At 35.3% G+C, this 15,257-nt stretch overlaps 1 protein-coding gene across 1 annotated transcript in view; it reads right to left on the bottom strand.

Annotated features, from left to right (window-relative positions):
• Window positions 1–15,257, bottom strand: part of PDE1A (phosphodiesterase 1A) — a 311,354-nt gene that overhangs the window by 93,610 nt on the left and 202,487 nt on the right. The window lies entirely within an intron of this gene.

Raw genomic sequence — 15,257 nt, 5'->3', positions numbered from 1 at the left:
CTAATCCTATGTCATTCTGAGAGGTCAAAATTACCCTTACAACAAAACCAGATGAAAACATTAGAAGAAGAAGAAGGAAGAAGAGGAGGAGGAGGTGGAGGAAGAGGAGCAATATATCAATAAATATTCCTCATGAACATAAATGTAAAAATCCTTAGTATTTTAGGAAATCAAATCCACCAATATATAAAAGAACAGTATATCATAAAAAAGATTTATCCCAGGAATGCAAGGTTGTTATAAGATTGAAAAATTAATCAATGTAACATTATATTAAGAGACTAAATAAGAAAAGCCATGTGATCATCTCAATAAATACTCAAAAAGCACTTGACAAAATCCACCATCAATTGCTCACTGAAACTCTTAGTATATTAGGAATAGAGAAGAGCTTCCTCACTTGATGAAGGTTATATAAAAATCTACAGCTAATGTCATTAGTAAAGTTAAATAACTGAATGCTTTCCTCCAAACATCAGGAATAAGGAAGGGTCTACTCTTACCCCAGCTATTCATCACTGTACTGGATCTTATAGCCAATGCAATAAGGTAAGAATAAAAGGCATCCAAATTGGAAAAAGAAGCAATAATACTATCTTTGTTCACAGGCAACATGATTCTCTAAGTAGAAAACCTGATAGAATATACCAAAAGTTTACTAAAAGTAATAAATGATTTTAACGAGTTTGCAATATAGAGAAACATATAAAAAAGTCAGTATCTTTTCTATATGATAGTAATGGACAATTTGAAATTAAAATGAAAGGCAGTATAATTTAAAACATTACCAAAAAGGACATAAGTCTGACAAAATAATATGGAAGCCCTTACATGAAAACTACAGAACATTGCTGAAAGGAATTAAAGTAGACTTAAATAAATGAGATGTATTGTGTTCATGGATTGAAAGAATATTGTTAACACATAATTTCCCCCTAATTTAACTATAGATTCAATGCCATCTTAATAAATGTCCTAGCAGGCTTTTGTTATTGTTGTGTATATTGACATGCTGATTCAAAACAAATGTAATGAAAAGAACAAGTTGGAGGACTTACACTATTTCAATACTTATAAGACTTTAAGACTTATTTTAATTTTTTTAAGATTTTATTTATTTATTTGAGAGCAAGAGAACACAAGCAAGGGGGGGGCAGAAGGAGAGGGAGAAGCAGACTCCCCACTGAGCAGGGAACCTGACAAGGGGTTTGATCCCAGGACCCCAGACCCCAAGATTATGACCTGAGCTGAAGGCAGCTGCTCAACTGACTGAGCCACACCCAGGTGCCCCTTCAAGACTTACTTTAAAGCTATAGTAATCAGTATGGTTAAAAATAACATAATATGGTACATTATTAGCACCAGAATAGGTTGATAGATCAATGGAACAGAATATAGTCTAGAAAGATACCTACCGATATATAGAATTGATTTTGGAAAAAGGAGCAAAGATAATTTAGTGGAAAAAGGATAGCCTTCATAATAAATGGTGCTGGATAAATAGAAATATCTATGTATAAAAGGAAATTTGATCCATACATGTACTCACAGATCTAAATGTATATCCTAGAACTATAAACCTAGAAGAAAACATAGGAGAAAATTTTGTCATTTTGACTCAGCCAATGGCATCTTGTATACAGCACCTAAAGCACTACCTATGAAAAAATAATAAGTTGAACTTCATCAATCTTAAGAACTTCTGTTCTTCAGAAACACTGTTAAAAAAAAATGAAAAGAAAAGCCATAGACTGGGAGAAAATATTTGCAAATCATATATCTGATAAAGGATTCATATCCAAAACATAAAGATCTTGCAAAACTCAGTAATAACAAGACAAACAATCCAATACAAAATTTGCAAATGATTTGAACAAACTCTTCACTAAAAAAATACATATCCGTGGCAAATATGAAAAGATGCTCAAAATTACTAATCATTAGGAAAAAATTCAAATTAACACAATAATGAGATATAATTAGACACCTACTAGAATGGCCAAAAGTAAAATAACTGGTCATACCAAATATTGGCAAAGATGTTAAGCAACTAAAACTACCACACACTATTGTTGGGAATGTAAATAGGTACAATCATTCTGAAAACAGTTTCTTAAAAAGTTAAACGTGTATCTACCTTATGAATCAGCCATTCTATTCCTTGGTGGAGAGAACAAGAAATATATGTCCTTTCAAAGACTTGTACACAAATGTTCATAGAAACTTTATTTGTAATAGCCCCAAACTGTAAACAACCCAAATGTTCACCAACAGTAAAGAGACAAACTAGGGCATATCCATCCAAAGAAGTTCTATTCAGCAATAAAAGAAATGAACTACTGACATGATAAATGCCAAATAATTATGCTGAGTGAAATGAGATATGTGCATACTGTATGATTCCATGTATACAAAATTGTAGAAAATGCAAATGATTATTATAGTGGTAGGAAGCAGATCAGTGGTTGCCTGGGAATGGAGGAGGTAGGGATCGGGACCGGAAGGACTACAAAGGAGCTCAAGGAAGTTTTGAAATGAACAGAAATGTTAATTTTCTTAATCGTAGTCATGGCTTCATAGGTGTCTACATATGTCAGTACTTACCAAATTATAACGTAAAACTGAAATATGTAACCAGTAATTTGAGACAGAAAAAGGGCATATGCAAAATAGATACTTCTTACATATCTTCATTTTTCATCAATTTTGTTAAAATACACTCCTAATGATCTTTTCCCAAACAGAATGACACTAATCTTTGATAATTCGTAAGACTTTTAATATCAGCCTGAATATTATGAACAGATTCTGATCTTCTATGCTTTTTGGAGGAACTTCCTTACCTTCTAATGATCAGAACACTTAAAAGAAGACAGAAATGAAAATTAAAAACACTGTCTTTGAAAATAACTGATTGGCTTTGTGATTCAGTAAGCAGTTACAGACTAGAAAAAATTCCTACCTTTGAACAAAGAATACTTAGCTATAGAAAATGATTATTTTTTTATTCAAATATAGAGCTGCAACTTTCCAAATGAAAAAATACTCAATATAAACTGGTGTAGTTTTCAGAATCAAGTACTTCAAATACTGTTAAGTTACCTTCTAAGATACTGCTACCTGACCCAATCTTGCAGAAGGACCACCCGCAGAACTAAGAATATTTTCATATTGAAAATTCTTCCAAGGCGCCTGGGTGGCTCAGTCGGTTAAACGTCTGCCTTCAGCTCAGGTCATGATCCCAGGGTCCTGGAATCAAGTCCTGCATCAGGCTCCTTGCTCTGTGGGGAGCCTGCTTCTCCCTCTCCTCCCCACTTTTGCTCTCTCTCACTATCTCTGTCTCTCTCTCTCCAATAAATAAATAAAATTTAAAAAATCTTCTGTATCTATGCAAGTCTTTATTAATTCTAGGATATAAACTGTCTAGGGCATCCCTCATGCTATAGAGCCTGAATAATAAATAAATAAATGCAATTTAAAAGAGAATTGATAATTGTTAAATCCCTATCAACATCCCCATTTGTGACCTTATTGAAATGCAAAAGTGAGAAAGATATGGTTCTAATAACACCATACTGAGAAGCATAAAAGGTAAAGCTAAAAGAATATCTATAGCAGATATTAACATTAACACTAAAAGATGACCTTACACAGGAGTGCACAAAAACCCACAAAAAGGGATTGTCAACAAAGAAGCTACTATGTAGTTTTCAGTAAGTTCTGTTGCATCTCATTCCAACATGATAAAAAATGATAATAAGAAGCCATTAAATAGTGAAATTCTCTTGTCTACTCCACAGGTCAGTGCTTAGGAAACTAAATCATAACCTCAGTCTAAGGAGCAAGGCTTATAAAGTATTTTTAAGACTTTTTCTTTCACCTAGGAAAATATTATAATTGTAAAGCTCCTGTTACCTTTACTTTATGAGATAAATGATTCCTAAAACAATTGGTATCATTAAAAACAATGGGAACAATTGTATGACAAATATTATCAGCCTTTAAAATAAGTTTACATTCTACATTTAAAGGAGCAAAATAATCCAACTGAGGTGGAGAATATATGATGGAAAAGTATTCTTTTTTGGAAAAGTATTTTTTTAAGTACAAAGGAATATATAATTATTCTCTCTCTTCTCCCCAAATCACAATTTAGGTAAACTGTTTATCACTTTACCTCAAGTAAACTTTTTTTAAAGATTTTATTCATTTATTTAAGAGAGAGAGGAGAGAGAGAGAGAGAAGCATGAGCAGGGGGAGAAGCAGAGGCAGAGGGAGAAGAAGACTTCCTGCTCAGCAGGGAGCTTGATGTGGGGATCCATCCCAGGACCCTGAGATCACAACCGAGCCAAAGTCAGACGTTCAACCAACTGAGCCACCCAGGTGCCCCCCTCAAGTAAACTTTTTATTACAGAAATGGGCATGCATAATTCCCAGCATGTGGAAGAATCCTTATAAGTACAGAGACACAAACACTCAAATAATTAGAAATGCTTTCAAGATCAATTTTTTCCTACTTGAAGACAAAAGAACAGTAAGATCATATTGGCTCTACAGAGGGGACCAATCATTTGTGCCTTGCTACTTTACTTCTCAGAAATACTATGGACTGTGTGGATTTTTCAGGATTTTCTTTAAAGATTATATATTTAAGTAAATATGTATGTTAAATATATATGTAAAACACATATATTTAAACACATATTTAAATCTGTAAATATATTACACACTTGGTCTCATGGCTCTCCTGCACAGCTTGCTCACCCTTCAGTGAAGCTCAGCAGGTGACAAGCACTACCTATGCAAGAGAGATTCTAATCACTTCTCAGAGCCACACTCTTTAATATTAATGGCCTGTCAACAGTGAGCAAGCATGGAGGGAAAACCTCCAACATGAAAGACATAGACAAATATAAGTAAAATTTTAAAAACTTGGGGAAAACAGAAAAAATACAGAGACCAAAGAAAAACATTTAAAAATGGAAAATAGGAGATTCATCCACGAAACAAGAATATAATGCTACTTTTAAAAAATGGAATAAATGGTATTGAAGAACCTCTTAGAAATGAATCCTAATGATTTACATAAAAATGTCAAAGAAGGAGTAGAGAAAAAAGTCTAATATCCTATAGAGGAGAAAAGACAGCAAGAGGGATAAGAGAATAATAAAGATAAGAAAATTAGAGGCCAGTTCAGGAGATCTAATACCCAGTGAACTAGAGTTCTAGACATCAAGGATATAGGAAATGATCAAAGAAAAAGTCAACTACCCAGTACTAAGAATCTCTATTTTGAAAGGGCCCATCAGGGTCAGTTTCATGGGCGTGTGACCTGATAGTTACAAAGGACCTTGTGTTTAGAAGCACTCTTCATATAGTGCTCTGTTGTCACCATCTTGAAATTCTTAATAATTTTTGAACAAGAAGCCCCACATTTTCATTTTGCACCAGGCCCTGTATGGTACATAGCTGCTATGGGGTCAACCTAGAATTCTATACACAGCCAAACTTTCAATCAAATTTGAAGAAAGAATAAAGGCTTTTTCAGGTATTCAGTGACTCCTAAAATTTGACTTTCCATGCAGTCTTTTTCAGGAAGGCACTGAAAAATGCATTTGACCAAAACAAGGACATAACATGAGTCTAATGCAGATAGGTGAAGAAGGGAAGTCTCTAAATAAGAGACATGTGACCATCCTAGAAATTAACTAGTCTAGATGAAGTAGGAAAGGATGTAGGAGGAAGTCTCTAGGGGAAGAAATGGAACTGATGAACGATGGAACCGACAGGATGTTTGGAACTTTGTTTTGACTGATCAGTTGAGCATTCATAAAATTATAAAATATACATGAAAAATACAATAATTATAAAATCAAGGAGAAAGAAGTTACATAAGATAGGAAAGCCATTTGATTGACACTTTGATTGTCAAGTGAATAATATTTAGAAATCACACTGCTTACAAACACAAGTGACTTAAAAACTAAACAAGGTACAATATGACTCTTTTGAAAAGATGAGGGTAAGGAGCTAGTTAAATGAATGTATGAGAGCTATTTCCTCTATTATTAATATGGATGTCCACTGATAAATCTGAAATTGATATGATTTGGAAATATGCTGAAGAAGGAAGAGCTAAACCATTGAAATTATTTACTTCTGGAAAACTGGGGCTACTGATTTTGATAATAATAAAAATAATTTTAGTGACATAAGCCCTATTAAAGTAGAATATTCAATATATTGCCAACAACACAAGTAATGACTTAGAAGTCAGGTCCTTTACTTGGTAGTTTTGGAATCACTGACCATGAAAAATTTAAATGATTGAAAAATAATAAGATGTCAAAATTCATCTTGAATTAAAAGCAAAGAAAGACTGAAAGGGTACAAAGCATTCCAATCATCAGTTGATGGTTAATGTTGAATTCCAGTTGTTCTAGGCTTTAAGACACATAGTGAAGCCAAGGGAAATAGAATTACACATGATAAATAGACCCCTGTTTGCATGTTCCATGCTCATGAACTAAACTAACAGAAAAAAGGCATTAATGTTTCAGATGTGAGGTAGACACACAAAGGGAAATATACATATATTATGTGAAAAAGAGAAAGAGAGATATGGGGAAGTAGAATAACATATGAGAGCAGACTGAACTACAATGGATGAATTTATTACATATTTTATCGCATATTTATGTACTAAATACACAATTTATTACATATTACATAGTTTTTGAAAAATCAAAGAAAGGTACACTGAGTGTACTAGTGCTACAAAAGTCAAATTAGAATGTGGTTGAGAGAGAATGAAGAGGTTGCACATGCCACGAGCACCATGAAACTGGGGTGCTCCTGAAACAATAAGCGACTGAAAACCAGCAAAGTCCGGTCTCTATCAGCTGAGCAAAGCAACCTCAACACCAATTCCACCAAAAATAACAAAGCCATGTTTAAAAATGGGCTTAGGACATTTACTCTTTTTCTTTTAAGATTTATTTATTTATTTATTTATTTATTTATTTATTTATTTATTTGACAGAGAGAGACACAGCGAGAGAGGGAACACAAGCAGGGGGAGCGGGAGAGGGAAAAGCAGGCCTCCCGCGGAGCAGGGAGCCCGATGCGGGGCTCGATCCCAGGACCCCGGGATCATGACCTGAGCTGAAGGCGGACCCTAACGACTGAGCCACCCAGGCGTCCCAAGGACATTTACTCTTAATTAGTAGAGTACCACATAACAACAGGCTTCAAAAATACAATAGCAGATAAGGAAAATTGATCATATTAAAATATACTTTTAAAGAAATATGCATTAAAAAAAAACTGTGGAAAGAAAGTACAGGCCCCCTGCACAGGCATCTGAAACCACAGAAAAGACACAGCTGACACAAGGAATGCTTCCTAGAGGCAGAGAGGGAGAAGGTACTCTCCTGGCTTTTCTTACCCTCCCCACCTATCCTGCAATATCCTGACAGTATCTGTCGTTGGCCAAATCTAGCCAGGTGCCAGTTTACACAGGAACCTAGGAAATTCAGCTGTGATGATACAGAGCAGAGCAGGAACAAGGCAAGGAATAGACCTAAGGGCAAACAGGTCCTGAAACATAAGACATAGTCCCAGAAAGTATCAGAAATTTTTTCTGAGATTTGGAAATAAAACAGAAAGGTGGGTGGCTTGTCTTCTCTGTCATGTTAGGGCAAAGCTAACCAAGAATTATCTAGAGGAATGTATTTAGTTCTCCTCACTTTTTGCTGTGATTAAAGAATTCAGATGTGGTGAAGCTACTTGTTCAGTGTACTTGCAGATTTTTGTCTGGTGGAAATGAAAAAAAAATTTTTTTTTAATCTGGTGGAATAGACACCCTGACAAGTTTAAGACCTTATTAGACGTTGGCTAGTTGTGCATCTAACTCAACAATCTTATTGTACATTGCCTATGTACACCTACCTTCTTAAATGCATTTTTAACTAGTTATAACTTCTTACTAATTCCTTCATGATTAGCGATTTAAACAAAAACTTGGTATGTATTCAATTTGTATTTGCATGTCATGATTTTACCTTTTTTAAAGTATAGTTTAAGAAAAGTACAACAAATATCTGTACAATTTATCCCAACTCAGCAAGCATAATAATAAGTAATGCCATTAACTCCAGAGAAGAATATAATAGATACACAAATAACAACCAGAAAATACTTCCTCCCTTCCTTTCTCCCTTCCCTTCCTTTCTAGTTCTTTTTTCCTTTCTTTCAGAACTAATACATAGCTCTCATGAGTTCCTAGAATGTAGATTTAAAAATCAACAAAAATTGGCCCTAAAAATAGCAACTTGTTTGGGAAAGAGCACTTTCCTAGCAGATCCACACAGCAGTAGTGCTATGCTCACTCGATTTATTTTTATTTTTTTAACATATAGTGTTATATTAGTTTTAGTGCACAATATAGTGATTCTAATTTTTTTTTTTTTGATGATTGAAAATACAGATCAAGCACTGAGTCTGTCCCAGGAGCTGATCTCAGTATCACTGCACAGTCACAGAAGAGTTTTTGACATATATTTGCTCCTCTTATAAGTCCTTAGCTACTCCTAATTGAGGCAAACAAGGCAAGTAATTCAGCAAGATGGATTTCTGATTTTTAAACATGGAATGGCATGCTAAACAATAAGAAAACTTCTTTTGGCCAATTTTTCTCAAGACTTATTTTCAGGGAATCCTCAGTGGGTCTGGGTTTTCTTCCTACAGAGTTGTTGGATGCTAGAGTGAAACCTCATATTATGTGCTTTTCTGCAAATTCCTCCAATTTGAGATAAATGCAATCCCATCTGTATTGAGATGCACTGCTACAGGGTTTCTGCAGGAATTCAACTGCCCCATAAGACAATAATGCAGAATGAAACACTATCAGGAGGCTCTTCACCTAGAATGGTTCACAAAATTAATTAGGGTCCTTCTTGAGTCCCAGCCATGACTTGGTTACAGTGAGTGCCTGGCAAGTACCAGCCTCAGTCACACTCGATTCAAAGTCAATCAGTCCATAGCACTAGACAGACATCAGGCCCATGATATATTAACCATAACCATATGTGATCTGGCCAGGAGAACATGATGACTTTTATCTGGAAGATCAAGATTTCTTTATAAAGTATCTTTAATACGATGATTAAACAGGACAGTTTCTTGGGAAAATCTTCAATTCTTATCCCTTTCCTTTATCCTTACAAAGATTCCAACTCATATCAAAATAAGGGCTAATCTGGAAGTGGGCACAGTTGAAAATGTGTTTTAACATGCTTAAACAACTGAGTCAGATCAAGCCTAATTTCAAAGTTTCTAGTGGTTATGGCACAAACAACAATTTTCTGGGGGAGATGACCCAGGACATCAACTTTTTTTTTTTTTCTTTTTTTTTTTTTAATTTTTTATTGTTATGTTAATCACTATATTACATCATTAGTTTTTGGTGCAGTGTTCCATGATTCATTGTTTGTTCATAATACCCAGTGCTTATCTAGATCTTTAAGCATAAATGCTAAAGTAAAGATTTCGATTCTGTGTTTTGGTAGCCTTAGATAGAGAGAAGATTTACTATTAGAACTGAGTTTTCAAAGAAACAGTGATCAGGGGGTGCCTGGGTGGCTCACCTGGTTGTCTGATGCTTGATTTCTGCTCAGGTCCTGATCTCAGGGTCATGGCATCAGACCAGCATTGGGTCTGTGCTCAGCTTGGAGTCTGCTTGTCCCTTTCCATCTGCTCTTCCCCGCCCCCACTCACCACACTCTCTTGCTTCCCTGCCTCTCAAATAAATAAATACAATATTTTTTTTTAAAAAAAGAAGTGATCAGTAAAATTGACATTTTAGAACAGGCTCAGAAGTCAACACTTGCTTGACATTACAGAAAGAGTAGTCCCACTTTGGTAAATTCAATCCTGTTCTCTATAGTAGTTCAGCAATGCTTAATTTTGGGGGTGGGGGAAGAGAAATCTGGTAGAATTGAATTTTACATTTTAGATCTTACAAAAGGTTTGAAGTACTTTTTTTAATTTTTAAAAGTAAGGCAAATACAGTTTAAATAGATTTGTACAGAGTGGTAAAAACTTGAGAATTAATGTAAAAGCTTAAAGTTGAAATTCCAAGGTTCAACATCATTTCTTTTTTTCTTTTTCCAGCCCAAGCCCCTTATATTGGCAAATAATAGAGGCTTTTACAGTTTCCTAGAGACTCTCCGTAAGTAATCTTCTATTAAACAATTATTAGGGTATAATGAAAATAGGGTAGGTAGGCAGAATCCTTAAAAGGTAGATTTTCATTTTTTTGTGTGTGGTTTTATTATATAAATTATATTTATTATTTATATTATTATAAAGGCAATGAATGTTCACTATAAATAGGCAGAGTATGAGCAGACTTTCAACAGTCTGTAGCAGGAGAAAAAATACCATGCTATAATTCTTAGCCAGTACAACCTTAATCATTGTGATAGATGGAACTCACAAAGCATGCTGCCACCATAGAACCAGAGGGCTCTCTAACATATATAATAAGGTAGAAAGGTTATTCTGTCTTTGCTTCCTTATTTATTTAAGGTCCATGCCCCTTTGGGCTTAACAGCTATGCCTGTTTTTCAGAATAATCTCACAGTATAGAAATTTTATCTGCCTTTTATGTTCCCAGAATTAGAAAGCAATAGCTAGATATCAAAGATCAAAGACCCATTTTCGCCCCATCTTCTTTAGGGTTGGTTCCCTGGGGAGCCAATGATCAATCAAAACAGAGAAGTTCTGGTTACTGGGAAGAGAAACCTTCTGGGTGGCGTATATATTTATGAACCTGACTTTTTAAAAAACTTGCTTTTCTCTTTCTTCCATAGTGAATGCATTTTTTAAAATGATTCATTTATTTATTTGAGAGCGAGCAAGCGTGAGCACACAGGTGGGGAGGGGCTGAGAAAGAGAGAGAGTGAATCTCAAGCAGACACCCCGCTGAGCGCAAAGCCCAATGCAAGGCTCTCGATCTCCCCACCCTAAGTTCATGACCTAAGCTTCAAGAGTCCAGCACTCAACTGACTGAGCCTCCCAGTTGCTCCCATAATGAATGCACTTTTAAGAGTATCAATCCTGGTTTCCTACCTCTATCTTTTTGGGCTTCAAATTTATAGCATCTAACTATTTTATTTTTTATTAGTTTTTAAAGATTTTATTTATTTATTTGACACAGAGAGAGAGAGCACAGAAGCACAAGCAGGGGGAGAGGCAGGCAGAGGGAGAAGCAGGCTCCCCACTGAGCAGGGACCCCAATGCAGGACTTGATCCCACAACTCTGGGATCATGACCTGAGCCAAAGGCAGATGCTTAACTGGCTGAGCCGCCCAGGCATCCAGCATCTATTTTAAGAAGATTTTTGTAAGATCTAAAATGTAAAGGTTTTTATTTTTTTCTTTCTTATTCTTTGGCCTTTACTTTCAAAACATTTTTGTCAGAGTAAATCATGCACAGATATATATAAGCCCTTCATAAAAATTAGCAGTCTTTTTCACCCTCTCAGTCCCACTCTGTGTTCTGTTCACCAGGGATTATTTTGGTTGTTTCTTCTGGAATTTTTCTCCATATTTTTAAACAGGATATTTATTCTTTTATTTCTTGACTTATCGATATTGGATATTGCCTATTGGCTTCCTATTATGGTAGATGAATACTTAGGTGTTTCATATTTCTGACTGACTGTTTTACATTACCCTAAATTCCCAACACTATTCTATGCAACTCTTAACTTAATCAATAATCAATATTTACATTTTTATGATCATGTACACAATGCTCTGGAGACTTGTGTCTTATAGCTCTTAATCTTCTGCCTCAAATCTGGATGAGCTGCTCTCCAAATCTGAAAAATAGCTCTCATCCTAAGACTTGCCTTGGCTGCACTCATTATGGTATGGATCCCCTGTTTCTGGATTCAATGACTTCCTCTCCTCTGAATTCTCCCGTTTTACTGGAAAGAGCCCATTCTCCAGTAGTTTCTAAGAAAGTGTGCATGTGACATAAATCTTTGAATCTCTGAATGCTAAAAGTCTTTGTTCTTTCTTCCCATTTGATTGATTGTTTGACAGCATATTCCAGATTGAGAAGCACTTTCTTTCAAAATTTGAAAACTTGGCCTTTACTTCTTCTGCCAAGGAAAAACACATGCTTGGTCACTCTGTTCTCTTCTGACAGTTACTACTTCTCCTATTTATATATTTCAAAATTTCATTAAAATATTCTATTCTCTAATACCTTCTCTTTTTTCCCTCTTTAATGTTGTAGGTTTATACATTTTTACTCTTCTATTGTCATTTTAGGGAAGGTCTCAAGTTGGAAGGGAGTTTTTATTAGTTTTTAAAGATTTTATTTATTTATTTGACACAGAGAGAGAGAGCACAGAAGCACAAGCAGGGGGAGAGGCAGGCAGAGGGAGAAGCAGGCTCCCCACTGAGCAGGGACCCCAATGCAAGACTTGATCCCACAACTCTGGGATCATGTCACACATACATGTGACAATCCACCATCTTAATTAATCCAAAAGTAAGAATGTTCTTTTCTTGCTGCCTAACTAAATTAGCAAAAAGAAGATAATAAAGTGTAGCTAAGATGAAAACTTCTTTTTGATGAAGTTCCTAAACAACTGAATAAAATAACAATAATGGAGCAGAAAATTTACAGGGATAGTACTAGAAACTCAGTCTCTTAATTTCTATGCAGTTCTATACATATACACAACTCAGTTCCACTGTACACAACTCTCAGTTCCACTGTACACAACACACCTCATTAGTCCCTCTAAAACTGTAAAGGCTCAAGGAGACATACTCTAAGGGAATCTGTGTACTCCCAAATGCATGAGTCATTTTCATTTGCTAATTTTACCATCAATTTTCTGTCTTCATCAGTTACTTTAGCATTTTTATTTTAAGATGTGATAGTCTCTCACCTCTGTGATGCCGGTTTTCCTACTGCAATTTCCTTCTCAAAGAAACTACTTAAAACAAGCCTGTGGGACAAATGGGCATGCAATCTTAAAAATGATACCAATGAAGTAGGTAAGGAATGTCAAGAAACCCATCTGAATGCTACCACATGGACTAGAAGACACAATATGAGTTCTAGTAATCAAGTGTCCCATGAAAGAGCCAGCTGCTGAGCAGATATTGCCACTGCTGCTAAGAAAGGGAAAATGACCATGGACCCTCAATACACATTATATTCACCTTGTGCTTTTACAGCCAGAGAACTGAAGAAATCAGTGGAGTGCAACAAATGTCAGTATATCCAAAAGATGAAGTTGTGAAAATGTTACTTTTTTGAACTATCTCTCTCGGTGGCTCCCTTAGACTGTTGTGCACTCAATCTGATTCAGCAAGTGAATAATGACTGAAAAGGCAAAATGGTTTTTTTCATGCAGTGAATAAGCAAATGGTCAATTCAGCTTCTAATACTACAGCCAAATGATTTTGAGTTTAATATTAAATGTAGTTGGTAGAATTTAGAAAAGTAAACCTTAGACTAAAATGTAGAAGAAAAGAAACCAATGCATTATTGATATAATTTGTATGTTTATTATTGACCAATAAATTATTCCCCTAGTACCTGTGACTTTCTGTCATCTGAACAGTGTCACGTTCAGTGCAGTCATGCTGTTACTGCAGACGGATGTTAGTGCCACTTAGTTCAATATTAAAATGACAGTAGGCCTGTCCAGTCAATTCTGGTGACTCAACTCACTCACCTCCATCACCAAAGACTATTAGCCATAATCTTAACCTCTCTGCCACCACTCCCATCATGGCTCCTTGCTCCTGAGTCCTCTCCTCTGATCACTCCCTGCTTGCTATCTAAGCCTTCCTCCATTACCTAACTCAACTCAGTCTTGGCTGTTCCTCTGCTCCTGGAGGAGACGGTCACTGTCGGGAGAAATCACTGCACTCTTTTTTTTTTTTTCTTAATTTTATTTTATTATGTTATGTTAATCACCATACATTACATCATTAGTTTTTGATGCAGAGTTCCATGATTCATTGTTTGCGTATAACACCCAGTACTCCATTCAATATGTGCCCTCCTTAATACCCATCACCAGGCTAACCCATCCCCCCACCCCCTCCCTTCTAGAACCCTCAGTTTGTTTCTCAGAGTCCATAGTCTCTCATGGTTCATCTCCCCTTCCAATTCCCCCCTTCATTTTTAAACAACTTTATTGAGACATCTTTGACATCTTTAAAGACTGTATAAAAATTGTATATATCTAAGGTGTACAGCTTAATGTTTTGATATATATATGCATTGTGAAAAGATCACCATAATTGAGCCAAATAACTTATCCATCACCTTTACATAGTTACCATGTGTGTGGGGGGTTATTTTAAGATCTAATCTTTTAGCAAATTTTAGGTATATAATATGCCCTGACTTTAGCTATCAATCTTCTTTCCTAAGAAAATCTTTCTATGTGGATGTAATTCACTGCTTTGAACTAATTAAGTTCATAGGTGTCCTTGTTACTTTTATAATCAGCTTGCAGCAATCTTAACTCAAGATTACAAAACCTCAGCACAAAAGGGTCCATTCTCACCAAATTTCAACTCTCAGTTCCACTGTACACAACACACTCAAGGATCCTAACACTGATGTCTTCTTACTTTCATATCATATCTCACATCCTAACATTTCCTAATATTGACATTTGTATAATGTGTGTGTATATGTAGGTGTGTGTGTGTGTGTGTGTGTGTGTACATATATTTGTGGACACACAGTTCCAAAAATCAACATTATTTTCCCACATATACCAAGAATTTAATTGGATTTATTGTACTTTACAAATAATTAATTTAATATATGAATATATAGTTTACATATGTATCTTTTGGCATAATAAATATCTTAGTCTTAAATTTACACTGACAGTTCCATTCATATGACAAACTATTTAGGATCTATCTGAAGATCATAAACCTTATGTAATCCACACAAAACCCCTTAAGAAATATTCTCAACCTAAAAATGAGTACACTGAGGCTTAGAGTTTTAACTAACCTGTCCACATCTATATAGTGGCATAGTAGAAAAAGCATATCTAAACCAAGTCTATATTTCTCAGAAATCCATTTTTCTCCCTTCTATAGCAAGCTGGTAATAAGACTGAAGTTATACTTAAATACTGATCAATGTCAATATATAATAGGGAGAAAATATTTTCTTCTTAAATCCTTGCAGTT

Source organism: Eumetopias jubatus, unplaced genomic scaffold, assembly GCF_037043125.1.
Source record: "Eumetopias jubatus isolate StellerSeaLion01/CBP00866 unplaced genomic scaffold, mEumJub1_p1.0 scaffold_3, whole genome shotgun sequence".
In the NCBI taxonomy this organism is placed as follows: Eukaryota; Metazoa; Chordata; class Mammalia; order Carnivora; family Otariidae; genus Eumetopias; species Eumetopias jubatus.
This window is presented reverse-complemented; position numbering and strand designations above follow the sequence as displayed.